The sequence below is a fragment of the Pristis pectinata genome, chromosome 1, assembly GCF_009764475.1.
Source record: "Pristis pectinata isolate sPriPec2 chromosome 1, sPriPec2.1.pri, whole genome shotgun sequence".
Lineage (NCBI taxonomy): Eukaryota > Metazoa > Chordata > Chondrichthyes > Rhinopristiformes > Pristidae > Pristis > Pristis pectinata.
Window position 1 is genome coordinate 20243620 of NC_067405.1, and position 14122 is coordinate 20257741.

General features: G+C 45.9%; 1 protein-coding gene across 1 annotated transcript in view; it reads right to left on the reverse strand.

Moving 5' to 3' along the window:
• Positions 1-14122, reverse strand: part of lypd6b (LY6/PLAUR domain containing 6B) — a 137069-nt gene that overhangs the window by 87303 nt on the left and 35644 nt on the right. The window lies entirely within an intron of this gene.

Below are 14122 nucleotides of genomic sequence, written 5' to 3' on the forward strand. Positions count from 1 at the left end.
TGTAAGCAGACAAGTTCTTATTGAATGGTTTATGGCCTTGATGGATCAGATGCTGACTTCCACTCCAGTTCCGTTTTTATTATCTACCATAAAACATAGCTTCCTTTTGTGGAAAATAGAAAATCAAGATAGTTCAATATCTATTCTGGCATGTTTGTTAGTGCCTACAGTGGCAAAAATAGTCAAAGAACCAAAAGAAACAGTTTTATTCATTAAGTAAAGGGATTAAAATATCAGTGACAATCAACCATTTGACATTGCCTCAGGTGAGTCTTTCCTCTGCAAAACTCTTGTCAGATGAATCAGGAGATAAATAATTACTGGTTGCATTGTGGCATTTTCCACTGTGATTGGCAATCTCAATCACAGATTGACTGTTGCCTTTCTAACATCTTTCCAGCCTGTGTCAGTCCTGAAATACATTTGGTCTGGAGCAGAGAGGGCAACAATGAAGGGCTTCTCATAGGGAGTGCTCAGATATGTTAAATGCTGCTTTTACACTGCTGCACTAACTGCTTACAGTTAGCAATAATATCAGAGGCAACTTCCAAATTTCTTAAAGCTTCCACCTGGAAAACTCCAAACCAGTATTTGAGAAAGCAACTTACAAGTTCAGTTTGTCACTTAACTCTCTAACAAACTTCTACAGATGTACTGTTGAAGGTATCCTGACTGGTTCCCTTATGGTCTGGTACAGCAATTCTAATGCACAGGAATGCAAGAAGCTGCAGAGAGTAGTGGACTCTGCCCAATACATCACGGGCACATCCCTCCCCACCACATAGTAGCATCTACAGGAGGCACTGTTTCAAGAAGGCAACACCCATCATCAAAGATCCCCACTGTCCAGGCCATACTATCTTCTCACAGCTACCATCAGGCAGGAGGTACAGAATCCTGAAGTCCCACACCATCAGGTTCAAGAACAGTTACTTCCCTTCAACCATTCGGTTCTTGAACCAACTGGCACAACTCTAATCACTAGAGTTTAGCAACACTATGACCACTTTGATCACTTTGCACTAAAACCGATTTTGTTTATTTTTTGTTCTAATTGTGTCCTTTCTTGTAAAAATTATGTATAATTTATGTTTAATTTACGTTTTTCTTGTGAATGCTGCTTATATGATGTTATGTGCCTATAATACAGTTGCAAGTAAGTTTTTCATTGCACCTATGCATACATGTACTTGTGCACATGACAATAACCTCAACTTTTACTTTGACTTTAGATATAGACCATTGGATAAAGACCAGTTGGAAATATGGGCAGAGAAATGGCAGATAGAGTTTAATCCAGACAAGTCTGAGGTGTACTTTGGGAGGTCTTATGTAAGAGGAAAGTATACAGAGAGTAGCAGGATCCTTAAGAGCATTGACGTACAGAGGTATCTTGGGGTGCAAGACCACAAGTCCCTGAAAGTGGCAACACAAGTAGGTAGGGTGATAAAGAAGGCATATGGCATGCTTGCACTTATCGGTCAGGGCACTGAGTATAAAAGTCAAGAACTCATGTTGTATAAGCAACTGTATAAAACTTTGGTTAGGCCTAAAATGGAGTACTATGCGCAGTTCTGGTCGCCACATTACAGGAAGTATGTGGAGGCTTTGGAGAGTGTGCTGTAGAGGCTCACCAGGATGTTGCCTGGATTGGAGAGTATTAGCTATAAGGAGAGGTTGGACAAACTTGGATTGTTTTCTGTGGAGCATCAGAGGCTGAGGGGCGATCTGATAAAAGTATATAAAATTATGAGAGGCATAGGCAGGCTAGATAAGCAGTCTTTTTCTGGGGGGTGGAAATGTCAAATACTAGAGGGCATAGATTTAAGTTGAGACAGAGAAAGTTTCAAGGAGGCTTATCAGGCAAGTACATCTTTATTACACAGAGAGCGGTAGGTGCCTAGAACGCACTGGCAGGGGAAGTGGTGGAAGCAGATACAATAGCAACAATTAAGAGGCAATTAGAGGGATGCATGAACAGGCAGGGAATTGAGTTTAAATTGGCATCATGGTTGGCACAGGCATTGTAGGCCAAAGGGCCTGTTCCTGTGCTGTACTGTCCCATGTTTTATGTTCTAGATTAAATAGGACCTAACCAATAACCAATTTTAAAATCATTTGTTCCAAATTTCAGTCAACATTAACCAACAATGAACTCAAGATCCTGCATGCTGGAACATTCACATTTCCTTACACCATAGAAGGAGGCCATTTTGCCCATCGAGTCAGGGAGAATGTGCAAACTCCACACAGACAGCATCAGAGCTCAGGACTGAACTCAGACTGCTGGAGCTGCAAGGCAGCAGCTCTACCTGCTGCATTACTGTGCCACCCAGATCAAGAAAAACAGATGCCTCAAAGGACCTTGCTAATGGGAAAGGGCTGCAGTGGATATCACGTCTGGGGAAAGGTCAGAAAACAAGCAGCCAGGACAAGTACTGAAGCCTTGGAGGGAAGAGAAAAGGTGGAGCAAATTGGAAGCATGACAGCAACAAAATGCTATAGAGGAGGTCTGTAATACAGGACTGTTCTTTTTTTTTTGCAGAATCATAGGAATTCATTCAGCCCAACATACTGGTCAAATCAACTCTTTGTCGATTAATTTCCTTTTAACCAGAAGTAAGTTTTGCTTTTATATAAACACAGCTCAAGAAGCTCATCCCAAAAATTCACAGGCAATAAGGCATTGAAGTATACTTACCTTTGTAATGTGGCGGCTAGTTTTCATAACGTTCATATTAGGCAGTCCCTTGGGATCAAGGATCACACCGTTTTAAGGAGGGTTCTGATGAGGCCAATGAAGTGGCTGCAGATTATTCCAGAGATGGGGCAGGAAGTGTCCGATGAGGTGGGTGAGATGATGCAGGTTTCTTTGTGTATCCAGTGCATAGCACAAGGTTCCCAGTCCCGACCCAAAATACTCCTTCTCCACTTTGAGTGGTCACAGGCCAGAGATTCCCAGGAGTCCGTGAGGATGTTGCAGTTTTCAAGAAGGCTTTGAACAAATCCTTGAACCTTTTCTTGTCTGCCTGATCATCTCTTCCAATGACAGACTTCGAAATGTCATGTCTGTTTAGGGAGAATCAGACAGCAAGAAAACAGGCCCTCCAGCCCATCACGACCACGCCAGTGATCAATCAGTTTGCAGTGACTACACCCTAATCTTGCAATTATGTCTCTTCATTAATGACTTTCCCACTAGTGGAAGCATCTCGACATCTACCCTGTCATGCCCCCTCAGGAAGCGAGTTGTGCACCATCCTACCTTGGAAGTATATGATATCTTTATTGGTCACATATACTTCGAAACACACAGTCAAATACATCTTTTTGCGTAGAGTGTTCTGGGGGCAGCCCACAAGTGTCGCCACTCTTCCGGTGCCAACATAGCATGCCCACAATTTCCTAACCTGTACGTCTTTGGAATGAGGGAAGAAACCAGAGAACCTGGAGGAAACCCATGCAGACAGGGGGAGAATGTACAAACTCCTTACAGACAGCGGCGGGAATTGAGCCCGGGTCGCTGGCATTGTAATAGTGTTATGCTAACCGCTACACTATTGTGCCACCCATATATTACCATTCCTTCTTCATCACTGGGTCGAAATCATGTTCTCCAACAACGCTGTGGAAATATTTTCACCAGAAAGACTGGAGCAGTTCAAGGCAGTACCTCACACCACCTGCTGAAGAGTAATTGGGGTGAGCAATAAATGCTGACCTTGCTAGCAACACCCATATCCCAGAGATCAATTTAAAAGAAGTTGGTTGAGCACCCAATTACATTAAGTAATACTCTCAGCATTTATTCAACATTCAGTATGTTCTATTAAGATCACCCCTCATTCTTTTAAATTCCACAGAATATGGATCCAATTTCCTAAACTGTTCATGATAGGACAATCCTGTCATCCCAGGAATTAGTCTGGGGAATCTCTTTTGGACTGCCTCCAATGGCAGTATGCCATTTCCTACATAAGGGGACCAAAACTGTACATAGTAGTCCTGGCATGACCTCACCTGCACACTGTTGACATAACCAACAACCCATTTTATTGGAGGAGCAAGCACAAGATCTCATGGCAACCACTGGGCTGAGCACTGGCACCTGATAGATTATATAACTGTCCAAGTGTGGGACAACAAAGATGTCTGCATCACCCACGCCATGGCAGGTACTGATGACTGTTGCAGTGGTCATCGTCTAATCTGCTCTACAAAGCTGTCAACGATTCCATAAAGGAAGAACCTCAGAGACAACTCAATCAACAGGAGCCACAAAGTGTCCACAGCACATGTTTTAGAAATGAGAGTTATACAGCACAGAAACAGGCCTTTTGGCCCAACTGGTCCATGCCGACCAAGATTCCCCTCTAAACTAGTCCCATTTGCCCATGAATGGCTCATATCCCTCTAAACCTTTCCTATCCATGTACCTGTCCAAGTGTCTTTTAAATGTTGTAAATGTACCTGCCTCAACCACTTCCTATGGCAGCTCATTTCATATATTGAACATCCTCTGGGTGAAAATGTTACCCCTCAGGCTCATATTAAATCTTCTCCCCCTCACTTAAAACCTATGCCCTCTAGTTCTTGACTACCCAACCCTGGGAAAAAGACTGTGCACATTCACCCCATCTATGCCACTCCTGATTTTATACACCTCTATAAGATCATCCCTCATTCTCCTATACTACAATGAAAAACATCCCAACCTGCTCAACCTCTCTCCATATCTCAGTCTCTCAAGTCCTGCCTTCATCCTCATAAATCTCCTCTGCACTCTTTCCAGCTTAATGGCATCTTTCCTATATGTTCATTTACGGATATTCAAAACACAGCAAACGTCATAATGTCATTAATTGGCCATTTTCTGCTGGAGAACAAAACAACACTCACTTTCATGGGGGGATATATCTGCAGAATTCTTGACAAAGATAAGATTGAGAGGCACATTTGAGCCTTGTCATCAAATTTGGTTTCTAAAGTAGAACTGTAGCAGTTGTCAAAAATGTCACACTAATCAGAGAGAATGGAGTTTCAAGCAAAATGAGGGTGTTCTTGTTCTTAGCCCGCCAAGCAAATGAGAGACACGAACCAATCCAGAGGGTTGCAGAAGCATGTGATATTTGATTGAAACTAGGGATAGAATTTGAGGTGTTTGTGTGGATCATATGGTTTCTGCTAGAGATTAACCAAGTCCGGATGTTGAAAGACTTGATGGTGAAGTTGCGTCCAAGTTGGAGCCAGTGCATACTTCAGGAAGTGATGTACCAAATCCAAAGTGATGAAACAAACTAACTTTGAGATCAGATCCAGAACCCAACAGTCCAAAAGTTAGTTCAACAGCAAAAGTTGTAAGAAAAATCAGGAAGACCCCGAATACTAGATACCAGACCAAATTTATAGTTGCTGTTCATTAATTGCAAATGATATTGTAGCGACTGCTACCATGATGTGAAAGCAAGACACTAGTCGGTGGGCTGCAGAGCAAAAACTGATTTATTTTCCCGCCTTGCGTGGGCCTTTTAAGAGGAATGGTTCCCGCCCACCGAAAACGGAAATGACATATGCGTTACGTCAAACTTTTCCCACGCGCGGGTTCTCCTCGTAGCTTGGGGAAGACGAAGGCCCAACGCCATGTTGGGCCTCGCCCCTCCAACAATGCGCGACCTGACTGCCGTGCGGGTTCGCTTGCTTGGACGGTGAGTCGCTACACAACCACCACCCCCCCCCCCCCAGAACCAGCAATATGGTCCCCAAGGTTCGCAGGCTGTGCTAGCCGTTGCTTAGGAGGTCGGCCTCTGCATTGCAGTGTTGAGATCTCGACAGGTTGTTGTAGATCTAAATGGGCCAGTTTGAGGCGGTCTGTCGTGAAGACCTCTTCCTTGCCCCCAATGTCCAAAATAAAGGTGGATCCGTTATTCCTGATGACCTGGAATGGCCCCTCGTATGGTCGTTGCAACGGTGCCCGGGGTCTGCCCCTGCGAACGAAAACTAACTTACAGTCTCGTAGTTCCCTGGGCTCACAGGATGGGGCTTGACCATGCCGCAGTGGGAATCGGTGCCAAGCTGCCAAGCCTCTTGCGCAGTTTTTCCAGGACTACCGTGGGTTGTTCCTCTTGGCCCCAAAGGGCGGGTATGAAATCCCTTGGGACGATCAGGGGCGCACTGTACACGAGTTCAGTTGATGAAGTGTGGAGATATTCCTTGGGGGCAGTGCGTATGCCAAGCAGGACCCAAGGCAGTTCGTCGACCCAGTTAGGACCTTTCAGGCGGGCCATCAGGGCTCATTTCAGATGGCGGTGGAAACGTTCCACCAAGCCGTTTGATTGAGGGCGGTATGCCGTGGTGTGCAGCTGTGTCCCTAGCATGTTCGCTCATGCAGACCAGAGGCTGGAGGTAAACTGGGTGCCCCTGTCTGAAGTGGTGTGGGCCGGAACACCAAAACGTGGGATCTAAGTTGTGAGCAGCGCCCGGGCGCAGGAATCAGTTGTGATGTCGGATAGAGGGGTTGCCTCTGGCCACCTCGTGAACCGGTCCACGATGGTAATGAGGTACTGGGCTCCTCTTGAAACTGGCAGAGGACCAACGAGGTTGACGTGGATGTGGTCGAACCTTCTACAGGTAGGCTCAAACTGCTGTGGCGGGACCTTGGTGTGTTGTTGGATTTTTGATGTCTGGACCACTCACTGACCTGTTTGCGCGGGCCATGCCATACAAACTTGCTGGCGACCAGTTGAACAGTTGATCTGACGGACAGGTGCACCAACCCATGTACCGAGTTGAAAACGCGTTTCCGCCAGGCTGCAGGAACTATAGGGCGGGGTTGACCTGTTGCAAAGGAGGGTCTGCTGACCTGGACCGACTAAGAAATCTTGGAGCTGCAGGCCCGAGACTGCGGTTCTGTAGCTGGGCAGCTCGTCGTCGGCTTGCTATGCGTCAGCCAGGGCTGTGTAGTCAATACCCAGGGACAGGCTGTGGATGGTAGGTCCGGAAAGCGCGTCAGCAACGACATTGTCCTTTCCAGAGACGTGTTGGATATCCGTTGTGAATTCGGAAATGTGGGACAAATGTCGCTGCTGACGAGCTGACCAGGGATCGGAGACCTTGGAGAAGGTGAAGGACAAAGGCTTATGGTCAGTGAAAGCGGTGAAAGGCCTGCCTTCTAAAAAGTACCGGAAATGCTGGACCGCCAGGTACAGCGCTAGAAGTTCCTGATCAAAAGCGCTGTATTTCAGTTCGGGTGGTCTTAAGGTGCCTGCTGAAAAATGGCAAGGGTTGCCAACGGCCTTCAATTAGTTGTTCCAGTACTCCACCAACCGCGGTGTTGGATGTGTCCACCGTGAGGGCAGTTGGGACGTCTGTCCTAGGGTGTACCAGCATCGCAGCGTCTGCCAGGGCGTCCTTGGCCTTAACGAATGCAGCCACAGTCTCATCGTTCCAGGCGATGTCCTTGCCCTTGCCAGACATCAGCGAGAACAAAGGGCGCATGATAAGGGCTGCTGCAGGGATAAACCGATGGTAAAAGTTGACCATCCCCAGGAATTCTTGCAGGCCTTTGACCGTGTTGGGACAGGCAAAATGGCGGATAGCGTCTACCTTGGCAGGTAGGGGTGTTGCTCCTTCGCTGGTGATGCCGTGGCCCAGGAAATCGATAGAGTCGTCGGAATTGGCACTCGGCCAGGTTGATAGTGAGGCCGAAATCATGGAGACGGGAGTACAGTTGGCAGAGGTGGGAAAGGTGTTCTTGGCGGTCACAGCTGGCGATTAGTATGTCATCTAAGTAAATGAACATGAAGTCCAGGTCTCGGCCTACCGCATTCATCAGCCGCTGGAAAGTCTGCGCGGCGTTCTTAAGGCCGAACGGCATTCGAAGGAATTCGAAGAGGCCGAATGGAGTGATAAGCGCAGTTTTGGGGATGTCGTCAGGGTGGACCAGGATTTGGTGGTATCCCCGGACGAGGTCCACCTTGGAGAAGATGTAGGCCCCGTGTAGGTTCACGGTGAAGTCCTGGATGTGAGGGATGGGGTAGCGGTCCGAGGTGGCGGCCTCATTCAGCCTGCAGTAGTTGCCGCAGAGCCTCCACCTGCTGGTGGCTTTGGGGACCATGTGCAGGGGGGAGGCCCAGGGCCTGTCTGACCTGCAAATGATCCCCAGCTCCTCCATGCAGCGGAACTCTTCCTTTGCCAGGCGGAGCTTGTCTGGAGGTAGTCGTCGTGCTCGGGCATGAAGGGGTGGCCCTGTGGTAATGATGTGGTGCTGCACCCTGTGTTTGGGCATCGAATTTGTAAACTGAGGTGCCAAAACCGATGGGAACTCAGCTAGGAGCTTGGTGAACTCGTTTCCAGACAGGGAAACGGAGTCCAGGCGCGGGGCTGGTAAGCTGGCTTCTCCCGGGGGTAGGTTTGGAAAGTTCTGGAGTGCACTAGCCGCTTCCCTCGCAGGTCGACTAACAGGCTGTGGGCCCGAAGGAAATCGGCTCCCAGGAGTGGCCCGGCGATGGCGGCAAGGGTAAAGTCCCAGGTAAAATGGCTGTCGCTGAATTGTAATTGAACTGTACGGGTAACGAAAGTCCATATTGTTGTGCCGTTTGCAGCATTGAGTACAGGACCTTGTTGCCTGTTACGAGTGTCGCAGCCGGTCGGGGGCAAAATACTGACCTCTGCTCCAGTATCAACGAGGAAACGACACCCAGACTGCTTGTCCCGAACGAATAGGAGGCTGTGTTGGCGGCCAGCCGTCGTAGCCATCAGCGGCGGCTGGCCCTGGCATTTCCCTGAAACTTGCAGGGTGGGCGGCATCGACGGGCCTCTGCGCCCCACCTCTGATGGTAGAAACACAGCTGGTCGCCAGTGTCGTCGTCTGTGTTTCTGGGGTGTGGTCGCTTGGTTGCTGGGACTGGTTTAGGTAGGCGTTGGGCTCGCAGCCTGGCGATTTGGCCGACGGACGACCCACTCTCGCGTTTGGCCTTCCACAGGACATCTGCCTGGGCAGCTACCTCATGTGGGTTGCTGAAATCGGCATCGGCCAACAGCAGCTGAATGTCATCGGGTAGTTGTTCGAGGAAGGCCTGTTCGAACATTAGGCAAGGCTTGTGTCCCTCAGCCAAGGCCAGCATCTCGTTCATTAGGACCATTGGGGATCTGTCCCCCAGGCCATCGAGATGAAGCAGGCGGGCGGCGCGCTCGCAACTGGAGAGGCCGAAGGTCCAAATAAGTAGGTCTTCGAAAGCCGGGTACTTATCCTCCTCCAGAGGAGACTGGATGAAGTCTCCGACCTGGGCGGCTGTCTCCTGGTCCAGAGAGCTGACCACGTGGTAGTACTTTGTGGAGTCGGAGGTGATCTGCCGAAGTTGGAATTGGGCTTCAGCCTGGTCGAACCAGACGCTTGGCCAAAGCATCCAAAAGGTAGGCAGCTTGAGTGCCACTGCGTTGGCTGCTGCATTGTCGTCCATTATGCAGGTCCAAAATCCGTTTGGACAGTCGGGGTCACCAATGTAGCGGCTGCTTCCATGATGTGAAAGCAAGACACTAGTCAGTAGGCTGCAGAACAAAAACTGATTTATTTTCCCGCCTTGTGCGGGCCTTTTAAGAGGAACGGTTCCCGCCCACCGAAAATGGAAATGACGTGTGCGCTATGTCATCAAACTTTTCCCACGCACGGGTTCTCCCCATTGCTCGGGGAAGACGAAGGCCCAACGCCACCTTGGGCCTCGCTGCTCCGACAACGCGCAACCCGACCACCGAGCCGGTTCACTTGCTCGGACGGTGAGTTGCTACAATGTTAGATTTCAAGGTGGCTTTTTTGAAAAAAGGGAAGCGGACTGCAGTGCACCTTTAAACATGGATTATACCATTTTCTCTGTATCTCTGCCTGTTTACTTTGCAATTCTATTGTCACATGGTGTGCCCACTTCTCAAACAATGAAAGTTTCACAGTCAGTCTAAAACATTCAATTTGTAGCAAGTTTTAAAGTCTCAGCATGTTAATAGCTAGTGTGATGCCTTCCAAACAAACACTACCTCTTTGAATATGCATTCTGAAGATTTGGCATCACATTGTTCATCTGAGCTATGATGAAATATTGTACTCACATGTGCCACCTCCTACCCCCCCTCCCCCCCATCCCTGATTGCAGGTTATTCTGTGATATTCAAAGCTAATTTTGGTACAGTTCTTCAGGAACATGGGCCTGGACTTTCCGTTCATTCAGCAGCCAAGACAAAAGTCACTGATCTTTTGCTTCAAGTTGTATGCATTCCATGGGCGCTCTGCTGCATAGTTGTGGTTTGGCAAGGAATGGTGAAAAATATTTGCCATGAAAGGAAGGTTCCCAACAATAATAACACAGTTCTGGTAGCCTTGTACAGAGAATGTGGAGTAACAAGCTGAATAGACAAGACACCAAGTCCAAGGATGATCAAAATCTTTGAAACATCCCAGACCACCTTTCAATACAATTAGTACAGGGACAGAATCAAGTCATACACTGAGGCTTAGCCAGAAACACTCCAAGAAAAGCAGAATTTATTTGAATTGATATGCCAGGATTTTGAGCTTTGAGTTTGGTTGCTTGCGGTGGTTTGGAAATAGCCCTGTAAATCAATTCTATTATCGTGACTAGAAAAAAAACACACACACACATTAATGAGTGACTGATGGGGACAATGTTCTAAATGTTACATAGAGATGAGAATGAAAATAAGATAGAACCAGCACCATCTGCACTAAAATTGGGGAGTCGAGCATTGATGGGGATCTTTCAGTCAGCAGCGAGGCAATGGTGCTCTCCAGTGACCACAAATTGAGTGTCCTGTAAATATCTAGCAACCTTTGTGACACAAACCCCTTTTTAAGATGCTCTACCAGTCCAATGTCTGACCAACAGGATCTCTGGTTACAAGTAGCTATAATGTCACTGAGGTGTTCAGGTACTGTGTTTCCCGCAATGACTAACCCACCTCTCAACTCTCCAAACTATCCATAAATCAGGAGTGTGATGGAATACACCTCCCTTGCCTGGATGAATGCACCTCCAACAATCACTGCAACAGGGCAGAGTAACCCACTTGATCTGCACCCCATCCACTACCCTAAGTAATCATTCCCTGCACCACAGGTGCTATATGCACCATTTATAAAATACAATGCAGTTACAACCCAAGGCTACTTCAATAGCACCTCCTGAATTTAATTTTCTATCAAAAGGAAAACAAAGACAGTTAACACATAGAGACACAAAAGATTCTGCAGATGCTAGAATCTGGAGCAACACACACAAAATGCTGGAGGAACTCAGCAGGTCTGGCAGCATCTATGGAGGGAAATGAACAGTCGGCATTTTGGTTTGAGACTCTTCATCAAGATTCAACACAGGGACATCAAGGTTCTTCTGCAACTTGTGCACCATACTACCTTGGAAATATATTACCATTCCTTCATCATCACTGGGACTAAGTCATGTAATTCCCTCCTCCAACAACACTGTGGAAATATCTTCACCAGAAAGATTGGAGCAGTTCAAGGCAGTACCTCACACCACCTTCTGAAGAGTAATTGGTGGGGGGGGGGGGGGTGGGGGGGTGATAAATGCTGACCTTGCTAGCAATACCCATATCCCAGAGATCAATTTAAAAGAAGTTGGTTGAGCACCCAATTACATTAAATAATACTCTCAGCATTCATTCGACAAGCTATAGTATTTTCACAGTGAATAATAAAGTTAAAGTTCTCAGCAATTTGCAGATTCTACTTAGTTACATCAGATAGAGGATCATCAAAAAATACTGGACCATTCCTTCAGCCCTCTTGTTGTGTGTATTTGCCCACATATTTTAATAGTCTATGCTAATGATCTAAATACAAAGACCCCTCGCCTCTCCCGGTCTCTGCCTCTGCATCCTTCGGAGCAGGAAGCTGCTGATGGGCAGGTAGACAGGAATACAGAGTTGAAGTTACAATCAGATCAGTCATGGTCTTTAGAATGGCAGAATAGGTTTGAGGGGTTAAGTAGCCTTACTTCTGCTTGCAAGTCCTGTGTTTGTATGTTTATATAACTGCAATTTCTCAATTTCCACCTTTAACTACATACACAGTCAAGAAGTAGCTATCATTTTCAAAGAGTAATGACTGTTAAACAGCAACTGTTTTGCTGTCACAAATTCTAGTCCTATGACTCACATTAAACAACACCCAGTGAGCCAATCCTTGGCTTTGATCCTTGGCTCCTTTTGCAATGTCTTGCTTTCCAGAGCAAATTACAGTAGCTAAAAGCAAAAACACTTTGTTCTTCAAGTAAACCTTTGAATCTATAGAAATAAATACAAGAATAATTCTGTAGTGCTTAAGTCAGCTAAATATCCAAAGCATAGTTAAAACAAAATCAGCAGCAACATCAAATGATTAAAGAAATTGAACAACTCAACTGGGATTTTTCAGTGTTTACACACAACAGTAGTTTGAACCAGAGTCATCTTCTGCCATTGCCTGGTCTTCGATTATAGAAGCAAGATAACAAAATAGATGGCAGTGCTACAACCCTACAGTCACAGACATGTCTAAGTACAGTAGGCCCACACTAGACACAACATTAGGATAATTCTGCCTCACCTGGTTACTCACTTTTTCAATGTTTAAGCCTGAGGCTTCAGTTCAAAACATGCTGCTGCATATCTGTGCTCCTCTGTTAAAATGAGAAATAGTATGCTTAATTGGTATTTTTACATTAAGTATATTTCTGAGTAAGTGACCATCAACATTTATTGTCCATCTCCAGCTACCCTAAGAAAACAGTGGCTTGAGGTGCTTAAGCACCCCACTGGGCTTCTTCAGAAGATAGTTACGAAAAGACTAAGGGTAGGACTGGAGCCACTAATGAATAGTGATTAAGTTACTGCTCAAGCATCCAAAGACCTGGACTATTAATCCAGAGGCATCAGTTTAAATGCCGTCATGGCTAAGGAATTTAAATTCAAGCAATTAAGTAAATTATTTGTGAGGGTGACCAAGAAACTACCAGACTGTCACACAAAAAAAAATCACTAAGTGTTCAGGGAAGGAAAAATGCCGATATGTGACTCCAGACCCACCACTGTGGTTCACTTTTGACAGTGCTCTGGCTTGCGAGGACACCACTCAGTTCAGGGCCTATCAAGGATAGCAAATAAATGCCAGTGGCATACACATCTGCTGAAATAATAAAAAAAAGCATATCAGTCATATCAGGTAAGGAAAACAGTTTTCTTCATGGAAATTACCAATTAATCAGTTGGGTTTTTACAACTGTCAGACAGTTTTGTAGTCACATACAATGAAGCTAATTTTTGAAGTGTTACATTATTAAAAACTACATTCAGTTTTCAAAAACTGCCCTGCTGGCATTTGAACATGATCTACTGGACTATTTTGCCCAGTAACATAAGCAATGTATACAATATATACACAGATAACTTAAATAAAAGCCTTTCAACTGGAAGATAAATGAAGGGTTAACCATTTCTTTCCTGTTAAAGGAGATATTCAGGCCTGGGTTGTCAAACTGTGTTCTTCTTTAATCACAAGATGTCAAACCAATTTTCAAAAGCTCTGACTAACTTCATCAAATAAAGAGATAGCTAGAAGCAACTGGAATAACCATCACCGTTTGCTCCAGATTACCAGACTGACATGTTGAGTCTCAGGGGTGAATTTATCCAAAGATGCTCATTATATTGAAAGCCTCAGGCCCCAACAATGTCACTCTCTGAAATATCCATTATTCTTCTTTAAGCTGTCTGGAATCTGTTTGACATGTACTGACAAATTCTTTCAGGAGTTAATTCATCCACATATGTTTTTTAAAATGTTGGTGTCCAGTGGGTACCACAAAATAAATGGGCAGAATATTCTGAAACGGCAGCCAGGAATAAGCTGTGGGATGGCACTACTGGTGTTGATGTATAATGGAAACTCACCTACATTCAAGTAATAAACCCATTTACTATATGGAAGAAAGGCAGCAAAACTGAGCCGACAGAGACAATTTGTACAGAGACAACTTTGTCTTCAACTAGACAGTGATGGTGTGTATTTATGTCAATTTTTAAAAAAAAACATTCTAGCAATAAAGCACTACACAAA